The 6,622-nt window shown below is 47.1% G+C and overlaps 1 pseudogene; it reads right to left on the reverse strand.

The window, feature by feature from the left end:
• Positions 1-4,925: 4,925 nt before the first annotated feature.
• LOC143034908 (uncharacterized) lies at positions 4,926-5,786 on the reverse strand (annotated as a pseudogene).
• Positions 5,787-6,622: the final 836 nt, after the last annotated feature.

Genomic DNA, 6,622 nt, shown 5'->3' on the forward strand with positions numbered 1-6,622 from the left:
GAAGTGGAACACCGAAACGGCATATCCAACCATTCACAAAAGAGATTGCTACAGAAGTGGCAGTAGTGTCAATGAGGGGAATTGCTTCAGTCCAACGAGTAGCTCGGTCAATGCAATCAACAAGTATTTGTATGGGAGAGGATAAGGATAGTTAGGGAGAGTAGCAGGGGGCAGCGACCCTACAATGTCGATGTGTACTGATTGGAAGCGGTCAGTAGGAGTAGATATAGGGGAAACAGGAGAGGAAGTGTGGCGGGTAGTCTTAAACTGTTGACACTTTAGGCATTGTCTTACAAATGTCTTTATATCTCTGCCAATGTATGGCCAGAAGTAACGTTGTTTTACCAACTTAGAGGTGGACTGAACACCAGGATGAGAAAGGTTATGCAAAGAAGGGTAATGGAACAATAGGTGGAGGAGTGTTAGTAGAGGTATCACACCAGAGTGTCAAATCAGAGGGTGAAATGAATTTAGAGAGTCTAGGCTTGAAAGTTTCCAGTTCTTCATCTGTTGTCTGGCTTTGAGCGATGCCACTTAAGTCAAAAGCGTCGAGTGTAACAGCGCACGACGTGCGAGATAAGCAATCAGCGACGACATTGTTGTCGCTGCGGATATACTCTACTGTGTAAACGTATTCAGAAAGAACAGAGTTGTCGTTGTTGTCTGTCAGTTTTAGCAAGAGATTTAGAGTAAAAGGCAGCTACGAGGGGTTTGTGGCCAAGAAATAGGGTAACTGTATGTCCATCAATGAGAGTCCTGAAATGCAAAACTGCGAGGTAAGCAGCTAATAACTCGCGGTCGTAGGTGGAATATGTATGTTGTGTGTCCGAGAGTTTCTTCGAGTAAAAACCTAGGGGCGTTGGCTCGCCGTCTATAACTTGAAAGAGAGCGGCGCCAACGGCTAGGCTTGAACTGTCAGTCATGAGTTGGTACTTTGTCGGTATTAGGGAAGGGTAAGCTAAGGTTGGACAGTCCAATAAGGCTTGCTTCAAATTATTGAAGGAGTCCTTTGCTGCGTCAGTCCAAGTGAGACACTTGCAAAGCCTGTGAAGTCTGAGGCAAAGGGAAATCGGAAATGGCCGTGGTACGGTCTTTAGGTGGCTTAATCCCTTGTGAGCTAATCTTGTAACCGAGAAAGGTAAGGTTTAACTTGAAGAATTTACATTTGTCGAGAGAAAGTCGCATGTTATGCTGAGCCAAAATGGAAAGAACAGTTTGAACATCTGGAATATGTTCTTCAAGGGTCTCACTAGCAATCAGTACGTAAACGTGTTGTTTACGTTAGCTAAGAGAGTATCTATAAAGCGCTGAAATATGACCCCGGCATTTTTCAATCCAAAGGGCATGTACAAGAATTCAAATAAACCAAAGGGCGTGCATATCGCAGTCTTAGGAATGTCTTGTTCAGCTACAGGAATCAGCAGATATGCACGTTGTAAGTCTAACTTAATGAATATAATCTTATTCTTAAGTGAAATGGTGAGAGAGAGCAAGTGTGGTATGGGATATTTGTCATTTACAGTTAAATTGTTTAGACCTCGGTAATCTCCGCAAGGTCTCCAGGAATGTGGTTCTTTCTTGGGAATCAAATGAAGTGGGAACGTCCAAGGTGAGTTGGAGCGTCGTATGATCCCTGCATTAAGCAAAAATTGAAATTAATCCTTTACCGCCTTGAGCTTCTCACCTGTCAATGGCCTTACTTTAAAGGATATAGGGGAGGAATCACCTGTATCAATATGATGATAGATTGTACTTTTTACTGGTTGAGGATCAGACAGTTGTCGGGGCGCGGTAAGTACGGGGAATTCTGAAAGAAGAGCAATGGCTCTTGAATCGATATCCCCATAATGTACCGCGTGTGAAGAGATAGGGAGAGGAGAAGCCTTAAGAGGAATGGTGCATGCAGTGGAGGGATCAGAGAGGAGGCGATTTCTACAATCAACTACTAGTGATTTATGGATTAAAAAATCAGTTCCTAGAATTGGGCGGACGACATCAGCAACGACGAAGGACCATGGAAAAGAACGTCTGATACGTTGAATCCCAAGTTCCACGTCGACTTAGCCGTACGTACGAATACGGGTACCGGAAGCAGTAGTAAGTTGTACTACCGTGGAACGGAGCAGTGGAGTTAAACTTGGGTCGTAGGGAATAAGAGGGACTTGAGATAAGAAATTCATAATTCTTGCAACCTATAGTGGCAATAATGACGAGAGGCAGTCCTGCGGTTGCAAGGGATACTTCTACAGACTGCCCATCAAGTTTCCCGACATGTTAAGCTGAGGGCCTGGGGATGAAGGACGTGAGTTAGGGCGTGAATTGGGGCGCGAGCTAGGCAACACGTTAGCACTAGTGGAAGACAATATACACCACTTTTTGCAAGTTCTAGCACTGTTGCCGTAGAAAGGTGGTAACGGCACACTTGTTGCCTTTGGCCATCGTAAAATGGAGTTTATCCGAGTGGAAAGGTAGTGGATGCTGAAACACTGCCACACTATCACTCCGCGGAGCCCTTGGCACAGGCTTGTTCACCGATGACGCACTTATCCCTTTGTTTCCGTGGCCATGGGCCATGATTGTATCGGTGACGCGTGTGTCACAAGTAGTGGTCGGATGTCACTTGGCACTGCACGTACAAACTTCAGACGGATGAAGTCATCGTCGACACCGAGTTGCTTCCCTATGGTGAGATATTGTTCTGGTGGACCAAGGCATCGAAAAGTTCCGGCGGAGACCTGGTAAGGACGTCGATCAGCGCCTTCTTAAAGCAGTCGTAGTCACCAGAAGTAACTACATCGTTGTCAAGCTGGTTGAGCACTTGGATGGTTAAGTTTGCTAGTTGAATCACAATGGCAAAAGCCGACAAGACTGTGAGAATAAAGTTTCTAGTGCATGGTTGAACTTCGTTTGGGGGACGGTTATGTTGGCTAGTGCAAATTGCGCCTCTAGCAACGAAAACCATCTTGCCGGCGATGCTTCGTCGAATGGTGGAGGTCGAACAGCGACGGCGGCCGAAGTCGTGGAATGCGTGGAGAGAAGAAGTGCTTCCTGCTGCTGCTGTCGTTGAAGTGGCTACATTGGTTGTAGGCGGAGAAGGGGGATTCATGGTGTTGTCGGATGTTCCCCAGTATACATGTTCCGTGTCGTATACGTGTTGCGTGTAGATATAAGGGTTGTTAACAATGCCGCACACTCCGATTATTTCTAGCGCACTTTGAAGTTCCTAAATGCGTAGTTACATGCGCGTGACGAATCACAGTTTATGAATACGCATAGGCACTTAACCACGTAATCTGTATGACCCTAAATCACTTAGGTACGGAGCACAGGGTATTAGGGTCACTTGGGCACTCACTCCGGGTGTCACCACTGTGGTAAGTGCCAAACACACTGTACTTTCTGGTAGGAGTTTTTTGCGTAGGTCTGCACACAAGTATGGCCGGAAACAATCTGTCACCAGCGAATGCTAACGCCCAGCCTTGGCATCATGACGCGCTTGTGCCCTATTTCCTGATACATTGTTGCCAGGCGGGAAAAAGACTAGGCAAAACAATACATATAAATATCTCTAGGTATATACATGATATACAAAAATAAGGTAACAATTACATATAATGAGGAATATGCTTACAAAATGGTTAAGGGTAACATTATACTAAATACCTTAATGCTATGACACGTAAAATTGGCATAGATGCATATATAATCGGCTATATAATTGTGTATAGGGCACTTATATTATGTAATGACTACATAGGCTTACTTATACAATACATTTACAATAAATATATGTTGATATTAAATACTCATGTATAATAAAGGAGTGTTACATCTTCAATAAAGGAGATACATATACAATAAATATATACAATAATTAAGTAAGGAAGGGCTTGCCACAAGTATTACAGTTTACAGTTTAGAGAGTTGTAAAGCATTACATATTTATTTGAACTTTATAGGTGAGATTTTTTATGATTTATAGCAATTAACAAACTTACACTTTTAAATGTAATTAACCTTTTGCATACGTTTTTCCTCGTTAGGATGGGTAATTATTTGAGTTGAGATTATTATGAGTGGATAAATGTTTTGAATAATTTTAGAATCATTTGTATATTTGAATTGTAGATTTTTATAGCAAAGTTTATTTAAAAACTTCTTAAGTATTACAGTTTACATTCTAGAGAGTTGTAAAGCATTACATGTTTATTTGAACTTTATAGGTGATATTTTTTTATGATTTATAGCAATCAGCAAACTTACACTTTTAAATGTAATTAACCTTTTGCATACCTTTTTACCTGCATATTATTCACACTTCTTTATCCAGTATCATATAAAAGAAAGGTCAGTAGCTACCATTTCAGTTTATTCCAAGACTCTGAGAAGTATGGGCCTACATGTTCATGTTACCATGGATGTTATAAAGACAAATAGGGGTGGAGTCAAATTGTGTTACAATGGTTACATATATGTTAAAAAACAAAATAAAAGATTATGTAAGATGGCAATGTGTTAAACAGAGGAGTGAAGGCTGTAAAGGAGGCCTGACCAGCGATCTCACAGTAAGTATGAGAGCCACGATATTTTATTTTTTCAAAAAGTTATCTACTGGTAGTTTCTAGTAACTATACAGATTTTCATTTACATTTAGCATTTTAATCATTAATATGATACATGTAAATTTGCCTAGCCCTAATCTAGAACCTTAGCCACCAAAAATAAACTTTAGGACTTTATGCAAAGTAGACCACTTGGAAAAAGAAACTAACGAAACAGAGCGCTTTCGTATATTACATCTTCAGTGCAAAAAGTACATAGCTAATTGTTAATTAATTAAGGTTTATTGTATAAAATATGTACAGGGATATATACATTAATATAGAATACGGGCAACAGCCCGCCAGTGGAGGAGTTGTCGTGCCCTAGTGGGTGAAAGGTGAGGGCGTGGGGAGGTCAGCGAGGAGGGGGCGCCGCCCTGAGCACCCCAAGCAGGGTGCAGGGTGGGCGGGGGTCTGCGGCGCTGGTCGGAGGGCCTCCGTGGCCGGGCAGGACAGTAGGTAGTGCAGCACCGGGTGGCGGCTGTGCCTTTCGCAGTGATCGCACTGTTGCCCCTGGAAGCCGTCGTACAGCTCCTCCCTGGCGCAGTAGCCCAGCCTGACTCTCTGCAATAGTACGCCGTCCGCCCTAGGCTGTTGATGGAAAGCGCTCAACGTCTGATAGTCGGTGGTGGCGGCGTACCAAGCAGCTTGTCTTTTTGTTCCTTCTAACTGCCGGTGAGTCTAGTGGGCGTGGTGGGCTGTGGCACGCCTGGCTCGCGCCTTCACGTACGACAGACTAGGTGGCACGTGCCTGGTCACGTGGGGGGCGCCAGCGGCTTTTCTTGCAGCAACGTCGGCGGACTCATTGCCTCGCACACCCACGTGGCTGGGAATCCAGTGCAGCATTACCCGACGTCCCTGTGCGGCAAGGCTTTGCAGGCTGCCCAGGATGGCGGTGACGAGTCCCACGTTGTCGCTGGGGTACGGATGCTGGAGGACCTGCCACGCCGTCCTGGAGTCTGTGTGTAGGACCACAGTGGCCTCCTGGCGGTTCTGGGCGCGCTCCAGGGCCAGGTGGATGGCCACGAGCTCCGTCTACAGGGTGGAGCAGTAATCCGGCGTCCTCTCGAGCAGTTCGGTCCCAGCAGTGATGGCAGCGGCGCCCGTCCTGCCATTTTCGGGGTCGACCGAGCCGTCGGTGTAGTATATGGCAAGGCCCGGCTCAGACACCCGCGCCACCGCCATGAGAGTGTGATGCTGGCCGGTAGCCGGGTGGTGGAGAACTCTGCTGTGCCAGCCGTCAATGTGGGCGGGGCTGTGGGTGGCCAGGGTGGACTGGAGTAGCCACGGGTTGCGGTGGAGGACATCGTTCCCTTGCGTCATTGCAAGCCGAGTCTTCTCTGTGCTACTCCTTCGGAGTCGCGCTCCAGGACCCTGGCCACGCGGCAGGACACGATCTGTTTACTCTGGTGGTGAGTGGCACCAGCTCGTTCTGCATAACACACGCACTGGTCCATCTCGGACCTCCCAGCATCGTCCTCATGGCGGTGTTTTGCAGCACCTCGAGCCGCTCCTGTTGGCTACGGGAGAGCGATATGAGGACTGGGGCGCTGTAGTCCACCAGGGACCGCACTGCAAGTACGAAGTACAGTCGGAGGACGGAGAAAGTGGTCCCCGCTGTGAGTCGTGTCATGGCTCGCATTACGTTCAGCCTGGCCTGGGCCCTTTCGCTCAGGTGGGCGGCGTGGGCTGTAAAGGACAGCCACTTGTCCACCCATACCCCGAGGTACTGGTATGAGTTGGCACAGGCCAGTCTGACGCCCTGGACGCAGAGCTGACCTGCCGGGTCGGCAGCCCTCACCATCATGGCGCGGAACTTCTCTGCCGAGCTTTTGAGGCCCAGCTCCTCGCATTTCCCGCTGATAAGGTCAAGCGCCTGCTGCGCCTTCCTGAGCTTGTTGCCCCTCCCGGTGACCACGAGGGCGAGGTCATCGGCGTAGCTGAGGAGTATGGTGCCATTGTGGAAGGGCAGGGCCACCAGCTGCTCCATCAGCAGGTTGAAGAGGAGGGGGCTGAGGATA

This window comes from Oratosquilla oratoria, chromosome 2 (genome assembly GCF_046742065.1).
Source record: "Oratosquilla oratoria isolate Oo_2021 chromosome 2, ASM4674206v1, whole genome shotgun sequence".
Taxonomy (NCBI): Eukaryota; Metazoa; Arthropoda; class Malacostraca; order Stomatopoda; family Squillidae; genus Oratosquilla; species Oratosquilla oratoria.